Source organism: Chiloscyllium plagiosum, chromosome 31 (assembly GCF_004010195.1).
Source record: "Chiloscyllium plagiosum isolate BGI_BamShark_2017 chromosome 31, ASM401019v2, whole genome shotgun sequence".
In the NCBI taxonomy this organism is placed as follows: Eukaryota; Metazoa; Chordata; class Chondrichthyes; order Orectolobiformes; family Hemiscylliidae; genus Chiloscyllium; species Chiloscyllium plagiosum.
In genome coordinates this window covers 11,880,291-11,905,302 of record NC_057740.1, presented here as the reverse complement: position 1 = coordinate 11,905,302, position 25,012 = coordinate 11,880,291, and the positions used below count along the sequence as shown (strand labels likewise).

Below are 25,012 nucleotides of genomic sequence, written 5' to 3'. Positions count from 1 at the left end.
CTGCTGGAACACAGTGCAGGAATGAGATTCATGTTGAATGATGCTGTACAGCAATATATCCCCCCTTGACTGATCACTGCTGACAATCATGACCAGCTGCTGGCTTTGTGTCTGCATTGAAAAGAAAGGCAAGACAGAAGTACTGTGAGCGCTTAAGTTCCAGTTGATTAGCCAAAGCACAAAAGGCCAGAGTTCTGGTAAAATCCAAGGAGGCTCAAAGGGAGTGAGTGTTGAGAGAGTGAGCAAACAGCCAGCAATGCAGCTTTGTCCTATTCATGAGCCGGATGCCAATCCAAGCACACAGTGTCTCTTGCAGCAGCTTTGCTGGTGCACCCCAAGGTACAGCATTAAAGAGCAGAAGTGTAGTGTGAGGGTATCAGAGATACACTATGACGTTGCAGTGAGGTTGGTACAAGGTGCCAAGGTTGATGCATGCAGCCACTGACCATGAAGTGTACACTGAGGCATTGGTATAGGATGTCCAAGATGGAGGGCTGGAGTCACCAGTATTTGCTCCAACTTTAAAATAAAGAACTCTTGGCATCTAGTTTCTGTCCAGTAGTTGGTGGAATAGCAGAGCGATTACATCTAGACTGGAAATGTTAGCTTGCTCTCTCTCCACGGATGCTGCCTCACCCAGTGATTTCTAGAACTTTTTTTCTTTTCACTGTTTATTAGTGAGCTGAGGCTCAGTAATACTGAGGAACAATCCCAGTTTATAAGCTTTGTACTGTTCACTTGTGAGATCCCCATGGTGATATCCTCAACTCGAGAATGGTATCATTTGACATCCAATTTACTGAAATTTCTCACCATAGCCTGTTTTGTTCAGGTCCTGGGAAGATTCTGCCCACTGTGCTTTTATTTTCTCATTTTGTTCTCGCCTCAAAGGTCTGACTAAAGCTGGGATATGTACATGTGGAGACTCTTTGATTATTATTATTATTATTCACTTGTGCAATATGGCTGTCACTGGAAGCCCAGCATTTATTGACAATTCCCAATTGCTGTTGAAAAGATGATGGTGACCAACATTGTTAAACCATTGTAGTACACCTGGTGTAGCTCACCCAACGTGAGATTTATAGCATGGAGAGAGACCCTTCGGCCCATTGTGTCCGTGCCAGTCATCAAGCACCTATCTATTCTCGTCCCGTTTTCCTGCATTCGGCCCATACCCTCCATTGGTACGTCAAATGCAGATCTAAATACTTCTTAAATACTGTGATGGTTCCTGCCTCTTCCACCCTTTCAGGCAGTGAGTTCCAGACCTCTAGTTGAATAAGTTCTTCTTTAAATCCCCTCAAAACATCTTGACCTTTACCTGAAAACAATCCCTTTAATTATCGCTCTCACAAGTAAAAGAAAACATTCCTTCCCATTTGTCCTATCTATGCCCCTCACTATTTTGTACCTCAGTCACAATACAATCCCACCCTTCCCCACCGAGAACTACTCTCAGTATTCCAACTGTGGTCTAACTATGGTTTATACAGCTTCATCATAACCCTGCTATTAGGTGGGGAATTTTTTTTTATTCATTTGTGGGACGTGGGTGTCACTGGCTGGCCAGCATTGATAGCCCATCCCTATTTGCCCTTGAGAAGGTGGTGATAAGCTACCTTCTTGAATCGTCTCAGTACACTTGCTGTGAGTTGACCCACAATGTCAGTATGGAGGGAATTCCAGGATTTTGACCCAAAGACTGAAGGAACACGGTATATTTCCAAGTCAGGATGGTGAGTGGCTTGGAGGGGAACTTGAAGGTGGTGGAAGTGATCATGGAAGGTGCTCTCTAAGGATGTTTGGTGAATTTCTGCAGTGCGTCTTGTAGATAGTATACACTGCTGCTACTGAGACCTGGTTGTGGAGAGATTGAATGTTTGTGGATGTGGTGCCAATCAAGTGGGTTGCTTTGTCCTGGATGATGTCAAGCTTCTTGAGTGTTGTTGGAGCTGCACCCATCCAGGCAAGTGAGGAGTATTCCATCACACTCCTGACTTGCGCCTTGTAGATAGTAGATAGACTTTGGGGAGTCATGAGGTGAGTTACTGACTGCAGTATCCCCAGTCTCTGACCTGTTCTTGTAGCCACTGTGTTTATGCGGTGAGTCCAGTTGAGTTTCTGGTCAATGGCAGCCCCAAGGATGTTGACAGTGGGGGTTTCAGTGATGGTAGTACCATTGAATATCAAGGGGCAGTGGTCAGTGTTTCTCTTATTGGTGATGGACATTGTCTGGCATTTGTGTGGCATGAATGTTACTTGCCACTTGTCGGCCTAAGCCTGGATATTGTCCAGATATTGTTGCAATTGAGCACAGACTGCTTCAGTATCTGAGGAGTTGCGAATGGTGCTGAACACTGTGCAATCATTGACAAACATCCCCACTTCTGACCTTATGAGAGAGGGAAGGTCATTGATGGAGCAGCTGAAGATTGTTGAGCCTAGGACACTACCCTGAGGGACTCCTGCAGAGATGTCCTGGAACTGAGATGACTGACCCTCCACAACTATCTTCCTTTGTGCCAGGAATGACTGTAACCAATGGAGTGTTTACCCCCGATACCCATTGATTCCAGTTTTGCCAGGACTCCTTAATGCCATATTCGGTCAAATGTGGCCTTGATGTCACTCTCACCTCACCTCTGGAATTCAGCTCTTTTGTCCATGTTTGAACCAAGGCTGTAATGAGATCAGGAGCTGAGTGACCCTGACGAAACCCAAACTGGGCAGGTTGTTGCTGAGCAGGTGCTGCATGATAGCACTGTTGATGACCCTTTCCATCACTTTACTGATGATGAAGAGTAGACTGATTGGGCGATAATTGGCCGAATTGGATTTGTCCTGCTTTTTGTGAACAGGACATAGCTGGACAATTTTCCACATTATCAGATAGATGCCAGTATTGTCATTGTACTGGAAGAGGTTGGCTAGGGGAGCAGCAAGTTCTGGAGCACACCTCTTCAGTACTATTGCCGGACTGTTATCAGTTTTTGCAGTATCCAGTGCCTCTAGCCATTTCTTGATATCATGTGGAGTGAATCGAATTGGCTAGAGACTGATTTCTGTGATGCTCGGGTCCAGTGGAGGAGCCCGAGATGGATCATTCACTCTGCACTTCTGACTGAAGGTTATTGCCAATGCATCAGCCTTAGCTTTTGCATTGATGTACTGCACTCCTCCATCTTTGAGGATGGGGATATTTGTGGAACCTCTTCCTCCTCCAATGAGTTGTTAAATTGTCCACTATCATTCACGGCTGGATGTGGATGGACTGAAAGCTTAGATCTGATCCCTTGGTTGAAGGTTTGCTTAGCTCTGTCTGTCAGTGGCTGTTTATGCCATTTGGCATGTAAGTGGTCCTGTTTGGTAGCTTCATCAGGTTGACCCCTCATTTTTAGATCTGCCTGGTGCTGCTCCTGGCATGCCCACCTGCACTCTCCATTGAACCAGGGTTGATCCCGTTGCTGGATGGTAATGGTTGAGTGGGGGATAGGCCAGGCCATGAGGTTGCAGATTGGGCTGGAGTACAGTTCTGCTGCTGTTGATGGCCTCATGGATGCCCAGTCTTGAGCTGCTAGATCGGTTTGAAGTCTGTCCCATTTAGCACGGTGATAGTGCCACACAACATGATGGAGGTTATTCTCAGTGTGAAGGCAGGACTTCGTCTCCGTAAGGACAGTGCAGTGGTCGCTTTTCCTTATACTGTCACGGACAGATGCTTCTGCAGCTGGCAGATTAGTAAGGATGGGGTCAAGTATGTTTTTTCCTCTTGTTGGTTCCTTCACCATCTGCCACAGTCCCAGTCTAGTAGTTATATCCTTTAGGACCCAACCAGCTCAATCAGTAATGCTGCTGCTACCAAGCCACTCTTGGTGGTGGATGTTATAATCCCCCACCCCGAGTACATTTTGCACCCTTTGCCACCCTCAGTGCTTCCTCCAAGTGTTGTTCAACATGGAGGAGTACTGATTCATCAGCCGAAGGAGGACGGTACTTGGTAACCAGTAAGAGGTTTCCTTGCCCATGTTTAACCTGAAGCCATGAGACTTCATGGGGTCAGATATCAAGGACTCCCAGGTAATTCCATCTTTACTGTGTCCCACTGTGTCGCCACTTCTTCTGGGTCTGTCCTGCCAGTGGGACAGAGCATATCCAGGCATGGTGTCTGGGGTGTTATCTGTAAGGTATGATTCCGTAAGAATGATTATGTCAGGCTGTTGCTTGACTAGTCTGTGAGACAGCTCTCCCAATTTCGGCACTAGACCCCAGATGTTGGTAAGGAGGACTATGCATGGTTGACAGCGCTGTTTGTGTTTTGCCGTTGTCTTTTCCAGTTCCATGGTCGATGCCAGGTGATCCATCCGGCTTCATTTCCTTGTTGTGACTTTCTAGCAATTGATATAACTGAGGGGCTTGCTGGGTAATTTCAGAGGGCAGCTGAGTCAACCACATTGCTGTGGTTCTGGTGTCACATGTAGGCCAGACCAGGTAAGGATGACAGATTTCCTTCTCTAAAGGATATTAGTGAACCGGATGGGTTCTTTCGACAATTGACAATGGTTTCATGGTCATTAGTCGACTCTTAATTCCAGTTTTTTTTTTAATTGAATTAAAATTCCACCATCTGCTGCGATGGGATTTGAACTCAGGTCCCCCAGAACATTATTCTGGGTTTCTGAGGTCATCATAGAGCAATAATACCACTAGGCTGTCGCCTCTCTTGTCAATTTCTGTTCTTGGTATTAAACATTTCTCTTGGAATTTGATAACAACAGAGTTGTTTATGAGACATTTCAGAAGATGAATAAGGGCCTGGAATTGAATGTAGGCAGTAGGTCTAAGGGCAGTGATATCCATCCGGAAAGGGCATTAGTAAAGCAGATAGATTTTTAATGACAATCCAGTAGTTGTGCCGTTAACATTACTGATATTAGCATTTTATTTTAGATATATTTAGTTAAACTATTTAATTTCCCCATATGTCATCTGCAGTGCCCATCCCTCCTGTAATGTAAATAGCTACAACAAAAAATTGCATTTAAATAGCTTCTTTTTTATAATAAAATATGAAAATCAAGGCTCAGCAATGAAAAAATCATCACCAAGGAAAGACAGCATAGGCAGCTGGCACTAGTGAAACTATACACTAATGAGGATTTGAATGATGAAAAGGGAAGGGTATATAATTAGAGGCTGATGGAGAAAAGAATGACGCCTTACTAGAAGATCCAATTGCTGTGACCTAGAAAGATACAGCCATTCGAAACTTTGAGTAAAGAGCCTTCTTCAGCCATTGATCCCGCAGTCAAGCCCACGGAAACTGTAAACAACGAGATCTTCTGGATCAGAAGCATTGTTGAGATTGATTTTGTGGTTGTGTGTAGTATTGCCATTGTTCATGTATGCTTCGGCTGTTTTGAGAATTAGATAATATTGGTGTTCACCACCATTCACCTTGATGATAAATTGAGTGCTGCACGTGCTGGAAGAAATTGAAATCTCCAAGATTGATTTGTCTCAGAATTCGGAACCTGACTATGATCTATGATGACCATGATATAGACTAGCCATAAATCCCTGGCTTCAAAAATAATAATCAACTTCAGTGAATTATCACTTAATGCTCTTCTACACAATGCCCATTTCTGTAGTGATTTTAATCCTGACCTGAAAGTTTGCTTATACATAATAAATAGAATCTTACTGCTATTACAGTGTATTAACACCATTCTTTCAATGTTTGTCTCTTCAGTGACCTTCAGAATTCAATGTGTACCTAGCAACACACAAGATGTGCATTTCTGATACACAGAAAGGACCAGCCCATAAAAGTCCCATTGGCATTGTGCTGGGCTTCCTCACTTTATCCTTGCATTGGTCATTCAGAAGTTCACTGCTGTCAGTAGTTCATCTTCACCATGTACATCCAGTCCCTATACATATATGTCCACCACGACAAAGGCCTCCAACCCCTCAGTTTCTTCCTCTCCCGCTAACCCAACCAGTATGCCTCCACCAACACACTCATTCAATTGGCTAAACTGATCCTCACCCTCAACAACTTCTCCTTCGAATCCTCCCACTTCCTTCAGACCAAAGGGGTAGCCATGGGTGACTGCATGGGCCCCAGTAATGCCTGTCTCTTTGTCGGGTCTGTGGAACAGTCCATCTTCCATAGTTACACTGGCACTATTATCAGTGTTGATTTCACCAGTTTCCACATCTCCCCTTCCCCCATCTTATCCCAGATCCAACTCTCCAATTTGGCGCTGCCCTCTTGAACTTCTCCTACCTGTCCATCTTCTTTCCCAACTGTCCACTGTACCCTCTGCTCTGACCCATCACCATCATCCCCCACCTGCATCCACCTATCACCTTCCTAGCTGCCTTACCATTCACCTCCCTCCTATTTATCTCTCAGCCCCCTTGTGCCCCCCTCCCACATTCCTGATGAAGGGCTTATGCCCAAAACGTCTTGGTCCTTGAATGTCACCTGGCCTGCTGTGCTTTTCCAATACCACATGTTTTGACACTGAATCTCCAGCATCTGCAGTCCTTACTTTCTCCGAGCAGTCCATTATTGTACACTTAATGGTAAATCTGCTTTGTGCGCAATTTAGAATGGCCAACGATGGATTGGAGGAAAAGGAAAACTTGTATTTAATAGTCCCCTTGCCCCAGAAAATCCCAGAGTACTTAAAATCAGTTTGGTCCTTTTTGAAATGTGGTCAACATTGTAATAGGAAACATAGCAGCCAATTTGCAAGTGGCAAGCCATCTGCCACAAACAGCAACATGATTGTGATGAGAAATATTGGTCAGCGTGAGGAGAGGATTTTTGCCCTGTGTCAGGATAGTATAGTGGAATTATTTATATCTGCCTGAGAGAAAAAAATCAGTTTGACACCTCATATATAAGTTATCAAAATGCAAGGTTCACATATTGACGAGTGGAGCCTTAAAGATAAGATGGTTCAGGGAGGAATGATATAATGATCTCACTCTTTGATTTTGGGTCTGGAGTTGCATGTAGATCAGACCAGGTGAGGATGGCCAATTTCCTTCCAAACCCAGATGAGCTTTTTTGACAGTTGTTGAAATGGCTGTGGTTTCATTGTCATCATTAGATTCTTAATCCCAGATATTTAATTGAATTCAAATTCCACCATCCGCCATTATGGGATTCATACCAAGGTCCCCAGAACATTAGTTGAGTTTCTAGATTAATAGTCCAACGAAAATACAACTAAGCCATTTCCTCCACAGTATACCAACCAATGTTTCTACCTACCCTACATCCCCTTACAGCCCTATACTAATTTAATCCAAACTTATTAGTTCATTGCCCCACCTTACAGCCACCATGCCAACTCAACGCCAACTCAACACCAACTCATATCCTCCATGCACCTCCTACGGCCTCTCCTAACCTCTATGCTAACTCAAGGTCACCCAGTATACACTGTATACACAGACCAGTGAACCCTGTAGTAATAATGATTCATAATTAATAATTCTTTAAAAGGAAACTGGTGCTACAACAACCCAATAAAGATAGCAAGGAAACAGACCATTAAAGTATCAATAACAAATGCATTAAATATTTTACACCTCTTAATCTTGTGCAAATAATCATTGAGACATTGATAAAAGAGACCACAGAGCAGATTTGATTATCAAATAAAGATGTCAATCGAGCAAAGTCAACAGTTCTCTCCAGCTGTGTAAACAATCTCTCACTAACAAAACACCATAGTTTTATTTTTTGTGCCATCAGCAGCTGGTACAAAAAGCAAATGTGCACTCTACTGTGACCCAATGTCACAGAAGCAACAGGTGGAAGTGGTGCTGCTAGTGATGTGAATAATGGGAGGGCACCCATTATTCCCACCTTTATGGGTGGCAAGGCAGTAGCAGCATTCTGCTCTGGCCTGCCCCTACATCTCCCTGTTCCTGGCAGAACCCTGTGCTCCTCTCGATGGCACCCCAGCCACTGCAGCACCTCCCTGACCCCTCTTTAGTGGTGCGTGTGTTGATAATAACTCCACCACATGCCAGACAACAGTGGCATCACTGGCACAAGTGTATGCACTTTCTGCAGCCTGACCAGTCACAGCCAGGTGAGGTCGCTGATCACCTCTGTGAATGTCTGGCGGCCATTTTGCAGTGTTCAATGTTAGTACTCCCAATCATTTAATAGATTGTTTTTGTGGGTGTGTGTAGAAGTTAAGGTCTGGAGAATCTAAAATATAAACATCTAGGTAAAAGTCTGGCCTGAACACCTTAGCACACAGCTATCCCTGACTGTTTCGTGCACCCGTCCCAATGGAAGTAAATATTCAGGGATCTTTTTCTATCAAGCCAGGAGCAGTGAGCCAGGACATTTCTGACACAAGCTCCCCGCTCAGTAGCATTAATGGATACCAATTTTTAACATTTTGTTTTAAGTTGTATCAGGCACGTCAATTAGCCACAGAAACAAAAATAAAAATTGCTGGAAAACCTCAGCAGGTCTGGCAGCATTTGCGGAGAGAAATCTGAGTTAATGTTTCAGGTCGAGTGACCCTTGCTCAGAACAGACTGGTCAATTGTTGTGTGTGATCAATTGACAATTCATACTTCTTTTTATCTAGCTGAGTCCAGATTTGCTAGGGCTGTGAAGTAAAACAAGCCTGTCTGTAGGGAAAGAAGGATTAGGAGCATTCACCGTCTTCTTATAGACAATCGTGTTGGCTTTAAAGCTCACCACACGTCATTTCCTGCAGACAACAAGAATTGACTCGCCTGAATTTAATATGAAGCCCATTGTCCACCAACAGGACCTCTGCCATACCCATCCATTCAACAACACTGTACTCTGAACAGTATGTGCAATGCACCAACAAGATGTGCCAGAAATTTGAGCCAGAGTGTGACTTTTCCAGGCATGCACTGACAGTTAGAATTATAAAAGCACAAAGTCTGCAATAAGAGTCTCAGCTGGCAAAACCCCCTACTGGAGCAATTATGTTGGAAAATTAGCCCCTTAATGTAATAGCCAGCAATTTTAAATAGCTATTAATTTTCCATTTTCACTCTCAAGTCAGGTATAGCACAGTTAGATATAGAGTTTTCTCTGTTTGTTATCTGTCTTAGCTATAATGTAGTTCAACTGAATCTCAAAAATGAGATTAAACCTGCTGTACAAATACCATATTTTAGCATTTCTCACGCTAACTTCCCAGGGTATATTTGTGTGAGATTAGCATGTGATATCTGATTAAGAGACTGTTCCAATTTATTTCATTAGTACAGGATATACAGTTGCAGTCATTAGTACTTCATACAAGTGGCTAGGGACAATGTTAGCTTCCTGGTACTTGAGCAACTGACCAAACTTCCTGTGAGAGTAGGCGATGACTCAGAAGACAGCTGAATGGTCCTAAATTCTCTGAGCTCGAAATTTAATGGGGATTATTTCTATCTCCTGCTGTGATCTCAGCAGAATTTTGGAAATATTTGACAGGTTATACCATCTTGGCAAGGTTTCCAACAAACATCTGCCAACATTACAGTGAGCTTTTAGAAAGCGACCATTCCAAAGCAGATGTTCTACGCTGTGGTACCTGCATTTGTTGCACCTTCCACCAGGTAGCAGTCAGAGCCACCATTAGTTTTACCCTCCTTCATCCCAAAGACTGGGGGTGCATGGTGTCTCAGTGGTTAGCAATGCTGCCTCTCGCTGCCATGGACCTAGATTCAGGCTACAGGCTACAGGCTTGTGTGGAGTTTGCACATTTTCCCATATCTGCATGGGTTTCCTCCAGGTGCTGTAGTTTCCTCCCACAGTCCAAAGATGTGCAGGTTAGGTGGATTAGCATGGGAAATGCAGAGTTACAGGGATAGGGTGGGATGCTCTTTGAAGGGTCAGTATGGGCTGAATGGCCTGCTTCCACACTATAGGATTCTATGACATGAAGGCAGAATGTAGCATAAAAATCAGCAACATAGCATCCTGGATGGAGAATGAGTCTATTTTTTTCATATCCTCTGCATGGCTGCATGGTGTTTATTTAAGTGTTGCTATTTATCATAATGAACTTTATTTTTAACATTTCTATTCCAATTTTGTTTTGTTAAAGACTTTGTTTTGCAAGCACTTGCCTAGCATATACGTAAATTTGGATCGGAAAATGGGTAACTTGTACAGCGTGGGTGTTACCAATAGTCTCTTGTAATACTTCCAAACATCAAAAAGAATCAGAATTGAAGTTTTCAGACCAAGCCTAAAGCTAGAAGGCCCAGGTTTTATTCTCTGGTGGTCAAATATTTGTGATTTCACAAATCCATTGTGGAACCCGCAGTTCTCTTCCTTGCTATATTCTCTTATCTCCCTTGTGTAAGCAAGAGCTTATCACTGCTTCACTGTATGTCATATAATAATTATAGTGTCATTCCCTTGATTGCATTACATTAAGAAAGAACCTTCTTAATTAAAAATAATAATAAATTACTTGGAAGTTTTCATTTTGATTCTCTAATTAATGTTGTTCAGGTTAATAAGCAGCCTGGAAACCAATTCAGTGTCCATCAGCATGCCTATAAGAAAATAGATAAATTAATGTGGAGGTTTACTGACCAGCTTCCAAGCTTCAGTCATTGTATTCAGTGAGGGGGTGTTTGTGAATGTAACACAATACGTGCATGATATGAACTGACTTGTTGGGTGCTATAGCAATATCAATAAATATCAGAACTGCCGGATTTGCTCTTTCCCCTGAAATACACATACGGCTGAACCAGTTGAAAATTGCAGTTGGGGGAGATGCATTTCAGCTATGCCTTTAATAACTAAGGGTCAATCCAGTACAATAACAGTTGAACGATATTTAGCCCATCTGCAAGCATTGTGAGATTTAATCTGTGTGAAATAACCCTGATTGACAGTGGTGTAGCAACACTTGCAAAATGTTTGCTTGTCGTGTTGAATAAAGCTTGGTGTGTGGTTCATCATTTCAGCATAACCACTTCCATGAAGGTCTTGTGGAGTGGTGATAAGTCTACCTCTGGAATCAAGTGCCGGCTAGGACTGATTAGCCAATGGAAGGCCTATCTGTCCCAGTTCGACGGACTAAGCTGCTGGCAAATGTGTTCCCCAAAGAGAGAAAAGTGTGTGTCAAGATAAAATCCCTTTCAACAAGTTGGCTTCCAGGAACAGTTTCTCATTTGTTAATTTTTAAAAATCAAATTGGAATCCAATAGTATGCCCGCACATCACCCAGGTTTTCAAGTGCAACAGTGATTCTGCAAATTATCCATCAGGAACTGCACAGGGAGCCTGAGCATTCGCTTCTAAGGTGGAGTGTTGGTAGTTAGTGTGTGAGCTCAGTTGGAAGTGGGTTTTGTGAAACAGAAGTCAGGCGAAAAGGCTGTAACATGTGAGGAGCTCTCCAGCTCCAACCAGCAAGTCCAGTTGATGATACGCTGTGGCTGTTTCCCACCCATTTTTTCAGTAGGATGGAGAATGGAACCAGGCACCTTAAAACTTTTTACATTGCAGGCTGGAGATTCAGAATGCTGTCGGCAAATCCTCTAATCCAATTCAGTCCTTTGTTATTTGAAGGAAACAAGAAAGAGTTGCCAAGCTAGATATGACGATGAAAATTTCAGTCGAATAGAGCTGGATTTTTACAATTATTCATAAGGGCTCAAGTGTTTTTTCTCCAATTATTAAATAAGCAATTGCCAAAATGTTTCCATTTCATTAATGACTAAGGTGTAAAAGTTACAGGTTTGCATCTCAGTACTGCCTCAAAGAACCAGCCTCCAGTAATTTCTAATTATGCTAATTTACTGCTGTATCCTAACACGCCATCATAAATTATTAACACAGCACAATGCGTCTCCTGTGTAATGGTGCTGTTGCATCTCCTTCAATGAATTGAACGAACTGACACACCAAAATTGCTCTGGGTTAAAATTTAGTGAGCTTAATTCATGTCACAGACTTGGCGAGCTAAGGGTGTTAGATCATGTATCAATCCAACTTAAAATATTGAATTAAACAAGTTGACTTGACTTTGGGTGAGACTACTTCACACAAGGCAGTGTGGTACAGCTATTTTTAATCAAGTTATCATATGAAAAGGGTTAAAAATATTGCTGAATTACACATTGTAAAACTGCAGTTTAGCCCTCCAAAGCAAACTTGTTTTTTTTTGTTGCTTGAAGTTGTACAAGGTGACAGCTGGATTAACAAGGATGATATGGAAGCCCTCCCTTCGTGAGTTCCAATGCACACACAGGGCTGCACTTTTTTTTTAAAAGTTATGTTTTATTCATCATGGCATGCTACCTAGTACACAGCAAACCTAAAACCCTGCTTGAAATGCGCTACATATATTAATGACAGGGAAGGCTTAGTGTAGACAGTTCTTCTTACCACTGGGACACTATGTGTCCTTCAGGAGTTGTTCGGTTCATGGTTCGCATTGCTGAATGTGACAAGGTTAGTGCTTGCAGCTTTGTTGAGACCTGTTTCGAGTATTTTTTTTTTAAATCTTGATCTGTTGGTGTTCTGCTCTCGACCATGGCTGGAAGCATGTGGCTTTGTCTAATTGTACTTAAGCAGACCACCTGCAACCAAAAGATGTTTTTTCTGACACCCTCGCTGCCTGATACACAGAACTCTTGTGTTTCAAATAATGTAAACCGTGGAGAGCCAGTAACATCAGTCATTGCTTTACAATCTCATGGGACTTGCTGCCTGCTGTGCCTTTCCTTAAGTGGGAAACAGAGTTGGGTCTTTGTCCAATGGGAATTACCAGGTGTCAGTGATGGTTCTAGATTGTGTAAATGGCAAAAGCAGCACATAGAGGTCAGAGCTTTTTCTCGCCACACTGGATAGCTGATTACAGCTGCCTCCAATCTGGATAGGCCAAGCCAGTAACAAGAACCCTTCCAGCCACTGCTGGAAACAAACCTTCATTTAGAAGTTGTTTGCTTTCTTCATTTTCTTGTATTAAACCAAAATAATTATTATGTATTTCTTTACTAATACTAAATGCAGCAACAGTCTGCTTTTTTTTCTCAAGTTTATTATTAACGTGCCTAAAAACTGACATGTTCCATGGTAAAGATTTGGCACCCTGGTGTTATTTCTTTCTACTGTTCGTCCTGTTTTGCATCTTTGTCCTCTGCTGAACACTTCCTTAACATACATATTATTTTAAGGACTTTTCTTTTCCTCAGGTTAAGCCATCAGCAGTTGTCTCACTCCACTCAGAGACCAGCGCTATGGTCTGGTCAGACCATGGCAACTTTATTTCACTGTACTGTTGATTTTAATACTGATTCTCTATTTTTCAAGTCTTAAATCTTTTCAATTTTTCACTTGCCTTCTTGCATCCAGCAATAATTTCAGAGCAAATTCAATCAACAGGTGGAATTTTCACTTCTATGTCAGTAGGCAGTAGGTTCAAGCCCCATCTAGGGTAGAGTCATAAAGGTCGACAGCATGGAAACAGGCCCTTCAACCCTACTTGCATATGGTGCCCAATTTTCACAATTCAAACTAGTCCCATTTACCTGCATTTGGTCTATAACCTTCCATACCTATTCCATCCATGTACCTGCCCAAACGTTTCTTAAATAACAAAATTGTACTTGCCTCCACCACTACCTCTGGTGGCCTGTTCCAGACATTCATCACGAAGATACAATCTAATCTGATGACTCAGTGCAGTATTGAAAAGGTGTAGCATTGTAAAAAATGCAGCCTTTATCAGACTAAAACCAATCTCCATGCTTTGTAGATGTAACAGGTCTTGTGGTTCTATTGAAAACAGAATGCAAAGATTTCCTGGTAAGCTCATCAACTTTCTTCCATTGGACCAACCAGCAAAAATATATTATTTATTCCATTTAGTGTTTGTGAAATCTTGCTCTGTGCAAACTAACTGCTAAGTAATAAACATAATAGTGATTGCACTTCAGAAAGAGACACATTCACTGTGAAGTGTAAGGCTTGCTCTCAGAAATGTGTACCGTGTATTGTAAGGAACTAGAATCAGGACTAGGCTCTTTGACCCCTTGTGTCTGTTCACCCATTCAATATGGCTGTGGCAGATCTGATCACTCCACACTCCTGCCAACTGCCAAAACATATCACCCCTTTGTTTCTCAAGAATCTGTCTACCTCTGCTTTACAATATTCAAGCATTCTGTTTCCAAGCTTTTTGAGGACGAGAACTCAAAGACATTCAAACTGCTGAAAGAGTAAAAACTTCTCTTTATCTTGGCCTTAAATGGGCAAAACCTTATTTTAAACAATGGAGTGCAGGTTCATAGCTCCTTGAACGTGGAGTCGCAGGTAGATAGGATAGTGAATAAGGCGTTTGGTATGTTTTCCTTTATTGGTCAGAATATTGAGTACAGGAGTTGGGAGGTCATGTTGCGGCTGTACAGGACATTGGTTAGGACACTGTTGGAATATTGCGTGCAATTCTGGTCTCCTTCCTATCGGAAAGATGTTGTGAAACTTGAAAGGGTTCAGAAAAGATTTACAAGGATCTTGCCAGGGTTGGAGGATTTGAGCTATAGGGAGAGGCTGTGGTACATGTATGGAATGAGCTACCAGAGAATGTGGTGGAGGCTGGTACAATTGCAACATTTAAGAGGCTTTTGGATGGGTATATGAATAGGAAGGGTTTGGAGGGATATGGGTTGGGTGCTGGCAGGTGGGACTAGATTGGGATATCTGGTTGGCATGGACGGGTTGGACTGAAGGGTCTGTTTCCATGCTGTACATCTCTATGACTATGTCCCCAAGTTCCAGATGTACCCACAGGAGGTAAATATCCTTTCCATATCCATCCTCTCAAGACCCTTCCGGATTCATTGTCTTTCAGATGTGATGAGGAGTGAGAGGGTGCAACTTTTGTCTTTGTTCAAAATTTCTTCCAACGCTGAATAAACGTCAGCCTCCAAAATGCTTTGCAATTGCAAATCTCAAAAGTCACATATACAAACGTAACCAAAATTGACTCCGTTTTTTTGCTTAATAAGTGTCAGTGGCCACTTGTCTTACAACCCCTGCCCAGCAGACTGTCCAAGTAAACTCATTAATAGAGCACTAAGGGTTACTATTACAGTCGTACGTCTTGTGCTGACATTTGAGAAGCCTTGCTTCTGTAATATTAGTGTTTCAGTCTCACTGTGTACCGAGCTGAAATACCCTTTAAAGAAGCAATTTCTTTCTGTCAAATAAGTCACCTGGTTACATTGTTGTGGGACTGAGAATTTCAAAGAAAAGAGTTAAGCAGAGGAATATTCGTGGTCTGATGTGCTGAGTTGATTGGTCTCAACTGGGCGACATCAGTGTTGCAGCAATTAGCCTGAGCACCATGAGTTGGGGAAGTAATGATTTCAACCGTTTCCCTGATTTTAGGGTCTCTCTCCTGCTGTCATTGATAAATTACAATGTTTTTGGGTGTAACCTATGGGCGGCACGGTGTCACAGTGGTTACCACTGCTGCCTCACAGTGCTAGAGACCCGGGTTCAATTCCCGCCTCAGGCGACTGACTGTGTGGAGTTTGCACATTCTCCCCATGTCTGCGTGGGTTTCCTCTGGGTACTCCACTTTCCTCCCACAGTCCAAAAAACATATGTGCAGGTTAGGTGAATTAGCCATGCTAAATTGCCCATAGTGTTAGGTGAAGGGGTAAATGTAGGGGATTGGGTCTGGGTGGGTTGTGCTTTGGTGGGTCGGTGTGGACTTGTTGAGCCGAAGGGCCTGTTTCCACACTGTAAGTAATCTCTAATCTCTATGGTATCGTCACTCAGTGTGTGTTAGAAGTTGAGGAAGAAGAGGCGATAGCTGCAAACAAAATGAAGCCATAAATGAGGAGATAGCCAGAATGACATATCTTTTGATCTTTCAAAGAGCTATCTAACCTGAGGGTGTGTTGGGCACAAAATTATTTTTTGTCAGAAACCTAGCTAATGTTGTTAGCTCCTTGGTTGGAAACATCTCAGTGATCTATTGAATATTAATACACTTCTCAAGAAATGAGGAGCTGGGGGAAATAAATGAATTCATTCTGCTGTGACTTACTTACAAAGGTGACTTTAGGTTTGCGTATAAGTCAGCAATGATTTGACATGCGTAGTTTCCCTGCTACATTATCTCTGTCAAGTCTCTTTCCTTACTATCCCTAAGGCATTGACCCACACTGAGAAATAGAGTTACAAATGCTGGCCACCCTCTAGTAACTCTCCAAAGTCATAATTCATCATATATGAGTTTAGACATTAAGCACAGGCAGGCTTGTTTGATAGGTACCAATCACAGCTGAGGAGAACCATCCCTCACTCAATGAGCACGCATCTTTGTGATCCATCAAGGTGTCCTGGATGCTGCGCAGGTGTAAGAACCTTGGCTTGTTTCCTCACATTAACAAACCAGGGCACTGTGACCACTGCACATTAGATTCACCCAGAAGTACACACTGCTTCAATCAACCTGGCTAAAGCAATTCTTTTTTTTTACAGAACAAATCCTGTACCTCATGTAAGGCAGACCGGTTTCTGTTGAACAGTTGTCTACAAACCTCATTCAGCATAACGAGAGTATCTTGTACAAATTCTCACAGGCATTTCCTGAGTTTGTTCATTTTACAGTTTTGTTTTACACTTTGCCTTCAAGGGTTGACTATCACTGGAATATAATTAATGAAGAGCGGCTGATTTACAAACCCTCATAGATACTGTCTAATCAATCCTGTTTTGGGAGATTACAAAACACCTCTGGAGCAAGTGGGACTTGAACCCAGAGCTCTTGGTCCAGAGGTAGTGATGCTATCATTACATCACAAGTGCCTCCTTTTTGATTGACCTGTTAAGGCATGTTGTCACATCTCTGGGAGCAAGGGAGATTTAAACCCAGACCTTTTGGCCAGTAGCTAGGTATGCTATCACTGAACCACAAGAGCCCATTATAATGGGAAGGGAGTATTCCATATCTGTACAACAGCAGCACAGGACATTTGTCTTTTGTATATATTTCTGAAACAACCTGTTCACAGAGATTAAAAATGTTTGAAGCAGGTGGGACTTGAACCAAGGCCCCCTGGTTCAGAGGTGGGTACACTACCACTGTGCCCCAAGTACTTACACCCCAAAATATCCCATAATGTTGTTTTTATTGATTCACAGGATGAGGGTGTCACTGGCTGAGCCCAGAGGGCAGTTAAGAGTCAACCACATTGCTGTTTGTCTGGTGTCACATGTCGGCCAGACCAGGTGAGGATGGCAATTGCCTTCCTTAAAGGGCATTAGTGACCCAGATGGGTTTTTCCTGACAATCAACAATGGGTTCATGGTCATCATTAGACTCTTAATCCCAGATTTTTAAAATTGAATTCAAATTCTACCATCTGTGGCGAGATTGGAATCCAGGTCCTAGAACATGGTCTGGGTGTCTGGATTAATAGTCCAGCAATAATACCACTAGGCTATTGCCTTCCCAGTTGACTTTCTTAAAATGTTGGTAGACTTTAAGGTGCATAAGAAAACAGTTGAAACTAATGGAAATTTGTCTCCTGACCAGTGTTTGCAGTAGAAATGGCGTTTTAGTGGAACCAAAGTCACAAAGACAAACTTACCGCCATCTTGGTATCCACTGAGGTAGCTTCCAGATATAGACACTCATTGGCTGATGGAAAATAGCACAAAGGTGAAGCTGCAACCATGTGAAAAAGAAAAGATTCCCGTATGATCCAAAAGGATCCCAATGACTTTTTCAACTGATGTATACACTGCCGAAACCCTGCTTGTTGGCACTGACATGTGAAGAGCTCAAAATAGAATTTCTGGAGGCATCCTGAGCTTAGCAGAGGAATGTTAGAGCCAGGCTAAATGTGAATATCCTTCACCACTGCCTGACCTCCCCCCTTCAGCCGTTTTGCTCTGGGTCCTTCCATCCTGTCGATTTTCCATCCCCTGCCCTCCAATCAGCGTTGACAATGCTGAACCTTTCACAAGTTCCATGCAAGCTACCAGTTTCAGTTTTCAGCTCCAATGTCAAAATGCTCCAGGCCCTTCCTCAGGCAGGCATTCTGATTGGTCAATTGTAATCAGCCACCAGATCTCTGGTACAAATGAAAACTCCTTCCTTCCCCCTCACCCCCCCCCCCCCCCCACCCCAACCCAATGGTACCTGTACCCCAACCTCACCTCTCCCTCAGCCACTTCCTGTGTGAGAGGAGCCATTGGCTTCTCCTCCAACATGGATCACCAAACTCAGCATAGAATGGTCATCAAACTGTTGCCCTACCTTCTCTAAATGGATGGGTTTTCAGAAAGCAGAGTACTTCACAACTGAGTCATGCTGGAGAGTGGGAGTTCTGTGAACGTTCAAAGAGTGGCTTAATTTATCCCCTTTGCCAGAAAATATTTTTTCTGTCTCTCTGTGATGTAGCAGTTAAGCATCTGCTTGCATTTGACTGACATTTAAATAAAACGTACACAAGGGAGATTCCTAATAGCTCAGTGTGTACTGCTCCATGAGGTACTGAATCACGCATTACAAGAAGGTCCCCACCCTTTGCCTGTGGTCTTTGGTTTGTTGCTACAACTGATCACAGATAAACAAAGGTAGGAAGGCGAAATCAATTGAAATGATTGCTTTTGATTCTGAGTCCGTGGCCAATGCTTGCAAATGCATGCATGAGATGCTTTCACAGTCAATTTTATTCATTGAGTAATATATGTATTTCCAACAAGGACAGCATTTATTGCCGTTGAGAAAGTAAGGGTGAGCTGCTTTTTCAACTGATGTAGACCATGTGTTTAAGTTTCCAAGACTTTGACGCCAGCTCACGCATGCTAAGAAAAGCAAGATATCAGTCTCCATGCATGATGTGGAGCTAAAGCATCTTCTGATTGGACCAAAAGTTGAGGAAAATTGAAGGAGGAATTGCAACCAAAACGTGCTGGTAGCTCAGAATGAGGCTGCTGTTTGAGACGGCTTTTAAAAATAGCCTTGCACATTAAAGAGCCATGAGACACAGAATTATCCAAACATTCAACAGAAACCTGATAGCATTGCTTGAGGATTAGCCTCTGACATCCTGCCTGCCTATCATGCGTACAGTGCAACACACACCAACAAAAGGACAGCAATGCTTCCACTTCAGATATTGTGCAAGGCTCAGTGTATGCTGCTGAGTGTACAGATTGCCATCTCAGTTCCACAGCTTTTACAGTTCAATCCCTTCCCCAGATGAGCATGTTTTCTTGCAACTGGAAAAACAACAGCTGGTGGCACTCAGTCCAATTCCCCCTCCTCCATCCCAGAGGCACTCAAACACATTGCAGTACAGTTCCTTAAGGAACCCTTCCTGTCACCCTACCTTGTGCATATGGACAGGCTACCCAACTGAGAGATGTTTCAGAGTTAAATCTGATGCTGTCAGCACAAGTTCATCTGTTCCCAGTAGATGTGACTGACCACTGTCAAGAAGAGAAAATCTGCCTGATTTTTCTTCACTTTGAGGACACTGAAGCCAATTCTAATACCGTCAAAAATGCGTCCAGGTGAGGCAGACTTGTTAAACCCAGTTCCGATGTAGATTGTTTCCTAGTTTAACATAGTAACATGTGCAATGGTACCTGTACCCAGTGAGTACACCAGGAGTAATACTTCTTTCCACTTCAATGTGACCGATTGTACACTTCATGAATGACTGAGTTGTTGAAATGTGGACCGGGACACTGGGGTGCCACTGGGGTGCCACGGTTTGCCTTTACTCTCAGGACCTGGCTGTGATTCCACCGATGTGATGAAATCGTATTTTTCTGTTGGCCGTGAACATTCTACACGATTGGTACAATTGGCTCCAAAGCATGAATGCCACCATAAAATGTGAAAGATTATTGATCCTTCAGCAATATCCTGACTCGGGGCATTCCACTCCAAGGGAATGACTGATGTGAGACTGAAGGGGAATTAGTACTGTTGGTGTATGTGAATAGGTATCTGCTATTGGGTTGACATCTCACTAGTGGAGGTTCTTTTATTAATTCTAGTGGGCATCACTGGTAAGACTGGCATTTGTTGCCTGTCCCTAATTACTCTTGTACTGAGTGGTTTACTAGGAGGGCAATTTATCCCATTGCTGTGCATCTGGAACCACATATAGAATCATAGAACTTCTACAGTGTGATTGCAGGCTATTTGGTCCATCAAGTCAATACTGACCCTCTAAAAACCATCCCACTCAGACTCACCGAAACCCCACATTCCCACCTTATCCCTGTAATCCTACATTTCCCATGGTTAATCTATCGAACCTGAAAATGTGTTGCTGGAAAAGTGCAGCAGGTCAGGCAGCATCCAAGGAACAGGAAAATCGACGATTCTGGAATGAAGAAGGGCTTATGCCCGAAACATCGATTCTCCTGCTCCTTGGATGCTGCTTGACCTGCTGCACTTTTCCAGCAACACATTTTCAGCTCTGATCTCCAGCATCTGCAGTCCTCACTTTCTCCCCATATCTATCGAACCTGCCTATCCCTGGACTCTGTGGGCAATTTAGCATGGCTAATCCACCTAACCTGCACATCCTTGGACTGACCAGATAAGGATGGCAGATTTCTTTTCCTCAAAGATATTAGTGAACTATTTGGTCACAAGTAGGCTACCATTTTATTTTAAATTCCAGATTTTTATTGAATTTGGATTCTATTACCTGCTATTGTGGGATTCGAACCTGTCCCACCCAGATGTTAGCCTGAACCTCTGGATTGCTAGTCCAATGTCATGGCTATCCTGCCTAGACCTCTGCAACTATACTTTGTGTTTTCAGTTTGTATTGAACTCTTTAGCACAATTGAAAGTGAAAGAACATTTTCTGGAACTGATCTTGTATATTTTAAAATGGAACACAAGACTGGTAGCAACCATTTGAGTTTTACTGGGCTTTCTTAATCGATCCCAAGAATGTATTAGGAAAACGTCTCAAGCCTGTGAGCAGCAGCTTTTAACACAAAGCTGAACTCAAAACAGGAGAGGGGAAAGGAGTTCTTGATGTATTGGTGACCACAAGGGGGAAAGATTGGTGCACCATTCAGTAAACAAGTATAATACCAAAGGGCAGAAACAGTTCCATTCAAGGAGGTCGTAAAGCCTAGAGAAATCATGAATCACAAATTCATTGAGTGATCAATAAAAGGTATGCATTGGAATTTCAGTGCAGGTGGCATTTTAAATTTATTCTTGATAGTGAATCAACATTGCAAGTTCAATTAACACGTCTTTATAGTGATTGTAAAGAACAGCAAACTGCTAGTAGATTTAGTCCCATTGTTTTTGCACTCTGTACAATCCAGACAGAATAATGACAAACACAGCAGTTGTAAAACTAATCAGATAAATCATTTTAAGACATAGAGTCAAGCAGCCACGAGGGATTTTTACCCTGCCAGAATTTGGTCTTTGCTCACTCTAACACAGAGTATCAAATAAAAGTTGCATAGTTTGTACTGCATCACCCCAGTTAAGGAAAATGTTTGTGTGTGTGTATGTAGCAATGAACATATTCATGAGGATTGGTGAGGTTTTTAAACACCATCAGAGAGAGAAAACAGAACAATCAGCTTCTTATTAAGATTAAAATACAAAGTGAAGCCTAGAAGTAGAAGAACAGGCATCAAGCCAGCTGACAAAATTCAACTTGGTGTTTGCACATCTGAGATTTGCAAAAATCTTTAAATCAGACTCCCGGCCTCAGTGTGGGACTCAGACTCCCGGCCTCAGTGTGGGACTCAGACTCGCGGCCTCAGTGTGGGACTCAGACTCGCGGCCTCAGCGTAGACACAGACCCCCACCATCAGTTTGGACTAAGACTCCAGGCCTCAGTCTATGTTAAAAGCTGCTGCAGATTCACAAAGTACCATTAATATTAATAGCAATTCATAAAGACTGGATCTTGGTTACTGGGGGTCCATTTTATATGCATGGAGCACCAACTGTGTGGACAGAGAGAGTCAGAGAGGTAAGGAATTCAGCAGGGAATTTTTTAACTAATTCAATCAGGGCTTTGCTGGCTGGGGCATTTATTACTAGGTCACTAGGTCAACAGGTCTTTGGGGTATTTCCGATCCCAGTGAACTGTAACATGGAAACAGGAGCAGTGCAGAAAGCCCCATGGCTGACCTGTGACTGCTCGCTGCCCATATCCCTGATATATTTGGTGAGCCAAATCTCAGGTTTAAGATTAACTGATCCCCAAATGCAAGAGATCTCAAATTCTGTGTGGAATGTTGTTGTGGTGTCAGGGGTCTACAAAGACCCACAATGCCTCTTTTTGGAAAGCTCTCTCAAACTTCAAGTCAATCAGGGCCTCCAGCAGAGCTTTCTCCTGAAATCAAAGAGTTCAGAGATGTAAGTCTCAGCTATCAGTGTTGCGGGGTAAGGTATTTGATGTAGAAAAAAACTGACATTGGAACCCCGGATCACAGACCAACCTTGGCCACAGATAAATACTGGGTTCACAGTGTGAAGGGAGAAAGGTGTGAGGAGGGAGCTGTGACTGTAAAAGCACAGAATGTGGCTCTTAGCAGCCTCACATTTCCTGGTGTCAAGTCCCTCAATCAGGCAGAGTGACCCTGATTAGCTGTCCACATAGTTTATCTGTTATCCATGTCACATGGCAACAGGCCCTCTTGCACTGGGTTAATGCCCGTAATGGTGGGGGTGAAGCTTTTAAATGGTCATTAATTGATGACTTAAGGGCCTCAATTGGCAGTGGAGTGGGAAGGTCAAACATGAGCCTTTTGTCTCTTTCTTAATTCGAAAGGAGTCGGAGTTCAGGTATACCACTGTCTTGCCTAATTCATGTCCTTTACCTCCAGACTTACCACCAGAGAGAGCAGAAGATTCTGCCAATTTTGTGTAGAAATGCTTTCTAATTTTAGCCCACAAAGTGTGGCTCTAAATTTCAGACTATTCCAGACTACCCACCTTGGGAATAATTCAAAAGCGAAACTACAGATGCTGGAAATTGGAAATTAACCCAGAAAATTTGAAGGAGCATCTGAGGATGGTAAAATAGGCTTAATATTTGTAATCTGTGACCTACAGCACCCTCTCCAAGACCAGTAGTGGCCTCTCTGAGGTGTGGTGCCCATTGCCCTATTGAGAATCAGTATTCCAGGTATGGTTGCTTTCCACACTCTTTCAATCCAATTGTCTGGGATATAAAGGCCAGCAATCCCATAAACTGTTTTTTTTCTCTACATGTTCGTAATATTTTAATGACCTATGTATGTAAATTCTTAAGTCTATTTGGCTTCCATTTTTCACCGTACAGGAAGTTCTTTTTAGGTCCAAAGCAAATTACCTTTTAATACGTTGCATTAAAATCCATTAACCACAATTCTGCCCATTATCTTCATCTATCAATGTCTCTTTCTAATGTATTGCCTCTACCTGCACCACTTACAACATCACCTATCTTTGTGTCATTGGTAAATTTGGATATGTGGCTTTATATTACTTCATCTACATTGCCAGCAGATATGGTGAATTGTTGAGAACCCAAGACAGATCATTGTGGGAACACCGCTAGCCTCATCCAGCCCACTTGAAAACCTGCTCATTATTCCTCCTCTCTGTCTCCTGCCACTCAGCCAATTGCCTAACCAGGTCAATAATTTTCATTGTATTTTAGCTAGCAATGTCATATGAGGGACTTTATGAAATTATTTGTGGCAATCCATATAGATATCACCTAAGATACACCTTGATCTACGACTTAGTTCATCTTCAAAAATATTCAATCAGGTTTGTTAAACACAACCTGCCCTTTGCAAATCCGCGCAGGAGCTAATTACTGCAGATGCTGGAATCTGTACTGAAAACAAAGAATGTTGGAAATCACAACTGGTCAGGTAGCATCCATGGAGAGAGAGGAAGCTAGCATTTTGAATTGAGATGACTCTTCATCAGAGCATACTAGCTCGTCCTAATCCACTGAACATTTTCAAGGTTTTCAGTTCCTCGATCCTTGATGACAGGCGGATAATTTCTTGGAAACAGATGTTAGACTAACTGACCTATAATTCCCTTGTTTCCCTCTTTCACCTTAAATGACAAAGTGGCCTACAAAATTTTCAAATTTAAAGAAATAATTCCCTAATCAAGAGAATGCTGCAAGATTATAAGTTGGGCATCAGCAATGTTTTCACCTGCTCTCTTTAAAACCCTGGGATAGAAACTCCGAAAATGGAAAGAGTCTAACATAATTCTAACACTTGTAATAACGTGATGTACATAAGCAATTTTAAATGCTACTCAATGACAAATGAACATATAAGGATAGTTAGCCTGTTTCATTATGGAGCTTAGCAGTCATTTTTTTCTGCAATTTAATTGAAGTATTAGGATGGTTAGAATTTCACTGCAGCGAAAGTTGGTTTTCTAAAGAAGTTAAGAAGATTTCTCTCTCAAGTATTTGTATGAGGGAGTGTGTTGGATAATAATGATCTAAGAATTGAGATGCCTGCTATCCTCCCTCCTTCCCTCCCTACCTCCACAATCTTCTTACCTCGTCTATCCTGAAGATGCTGACACTGGGTTTGAGCTCTGCAATTACTGATGTATCAGGCATCTTACCCAAATAATCATTCTTCTCCTATTAGGTAAAAACAATGACTGCAGATGCTGGAAACCAGAGTCTAGATTAGAGTGGTGCTGGAAAAGCACAGCAGGTGAGGCAGCATCCAAGTAGCAGGAAAATCAATGTTTCGGGCAAAAGCCCTTCATAAGGAATGGAGGAAGGGTGCCTGCAGAGTGGAGAGATAAATGAGAGTGGGGTGGGGTGGGGAGAAAGTAGCATATAGTACAATAGGTGAATGGGGGTGAGGATGGAGGTGATAGGTCAGAGAGGAGGGTGGGAGAAGTTAGCAAAGAGTACAATGGGAGGATGGATGTGCGGATAAGGGTTATAGGTCAGAAGGGTGGGTGGA

General features: G+C 42.6%; 1 protein-coding gene across 3 annotated transcripts in view; it reads left to right on the top strand.

Moving 5' to 3' along the window:
• The window catches only part of sema6bb (sema domain, transmembrane domain (TM), and cytoplasmic domain, (semaphorin) 6Bb), a 547,826-nt gene that overhangs the window by 246,089 nt on the left and 276,725 nt on the right, over nucleotides 1–25,012 (top strand). The gene's annotated exons all lie outside the window — the stretch shown is intronic.